At 30.8% G+C, this 1,877-nt stretch overlaps 1 pseudogene; it reads left to right on the top strand.

Moving 5' to 3' along the window:
- Positions 1-808: 808 nt before the first annotated feature.
- LOC118605894 lies at positions 809-927 on the top strand (annotated as a pseudogene).
- Positions 928-1,877: the final 950 nt, after the last annotated feature.

Genomic DNA, 1,877 nt, shown 5'->3' with positions numbered 1-1,877 from the left:
TGGCCAGAAGCTTCAATTGTTCAATAGAGCTACAAATTTCTAGAATAAATAAACCTTATTTGGGACAGAAGGTTGAAATTTTAGAGGAAATATATTTGTGTCACAAAATTCAATATCAGTTTAATTTCTTATACTTTTTCAGTCAGAGTTCATTGCTTGATTGAGATGTTTTCTGCTATAGAAAGATTTCCAGGTAAAACTGAGATACCTGAAATTATTACTTTAATACATTTACTATTCGGATACTTCAAAATGAAAAGAAACACAGAAGATAATACAAAATATCCCACTCAAAATAAACAAAGGATAATTTTACAAAATACATAAGGTCTTCCTTTACTTCCTTTTTCTATTTAAGTAATAATAATTTATAGGTAAAATTGAAGCCCCAATACTTTTCCCTCAAATTCTATTTCTTTCTCACCCTCTCTAAAATGAACTGCTACTATGAATTTGATCTGTATCTAGCCCACACTTTTATACTTTTACTACACATAAATACATAAATAGCTCTATAACTACCATATAAGCTGCATGTTTTGATATACAAGCATTTTATCATTTGATTTCAATATTATGTCATTCCCATTGCTATTTTTTCCTTAACCAATGCGATATTTTTACCCATAAGAGAATTTTTTGATATTTTTATCTATTTTGTTGATGATTTATTTGCAATTATATTTCCACAAGAAAACTTGGCCTATAAGGAATTAATTCCTTGAAATCTGTTGGGAATTATTTGACCTAGAAAGTGGTCACTGCCTTTTATAAATCTTTTAAGTGAACTTAAAAAGATTGTAAAGGTGTCTATGATCATGCCACCCTGAATATACCTGATCTCATCTGATCTTGGAAGCTAAGCAGGGCTGGGTCTGTTTAGTACTTGGATGGGAGACCACCTAGGAATACTGGGTACTGTAGGCATTTAAAAAATTAAAAAAGATAATAAATAATAAAAATTTTTTAAAAATGTATTCTCACTATTTGTTGGGGCTAAGGTAACTCCAACTTACATATTTTTGTGAATTATCCTTAGACAACTTCTCTTAAGCTCATTTTTGTAGATATCTATGCCTCTAATTGAATTCACTTATTAATATAGATGATTAGCAGCAATCATGTCTATGTACCAATTATTCTGTAAGTATCTCGAAGATCCAGTTCTGTTTTCTTTGGTGTTCCCATAATACTTTGCATGAAAGTTTCACCTGAAGCAAATGTGACAATATTCTATGGCAGAATTCAGCTAACTATATCTTACAGTTGAGGTCTCTAATCTAGGGAGCCTTCCCTAAGGAGGTAGGTTATAGTGCTGTCTAGACTTTCTTTCCTGCCCATGTATGAGGAGCATACACGTGTGTCAAATGTTACTAATTCCATCAATGAGAACCTATTTTTAACATCCACGATGCTCATAATTAGCAAGACTTTCACCAAAGAAAACTTATTTCTAACACTCATGATAATTAGCAAAGTCTCTGTTGTTTATGGGAGTCAAAGATAGCTGAAGTATTTTTAGTAGCCACTTCAGTAGTGTGGAGTTTTAGATTAAATGTTCTACAATTACGAACGAAGTGTGAATTTCCCATAAAACAACTGATTTGAGCCCCTAGAATATATATCATGATGAACACATTTATACTGAACTTTGAATGTTGAAGCAATTTAAGACAAATCATAGATATAAAAACAATTTTAAAATTTAAATTACCTATAGTCTTTTGACTGTGATCTGATTTTTTTGACAGAAGGATATTCAATCTATCATGCTTGTAGATTTGTCCAGTTCCCCTTGTAATTTTATCAGTATTTGTGTAACATCTTTCAAGGTTATTTGATTAGCTGTATACAGATTCAATTTTTTATATCATCTT

Source organism: Rousettus aegyptiacus, unplaced genomic scaffold, assembly GCF_014176215.1.
Source record: "Rousettus aegyptiacus isolate mRouAeg1 unplaced genomic scaffold, mRouAeg1.p scaffold_m13_p_1, whole genome shotgun sequence".
NCBI lineage: Eukaryota > Metazoa > Chordata > Mammalia > Chiroptera > Pteropodidae > Rousettus > Rousettus aegyptiacus.
The sequence above is the reverse complement of the archived record's forward strand: the minus strand, read 5'-3'. Positions and strand labels throughout refer to the sequence as shown.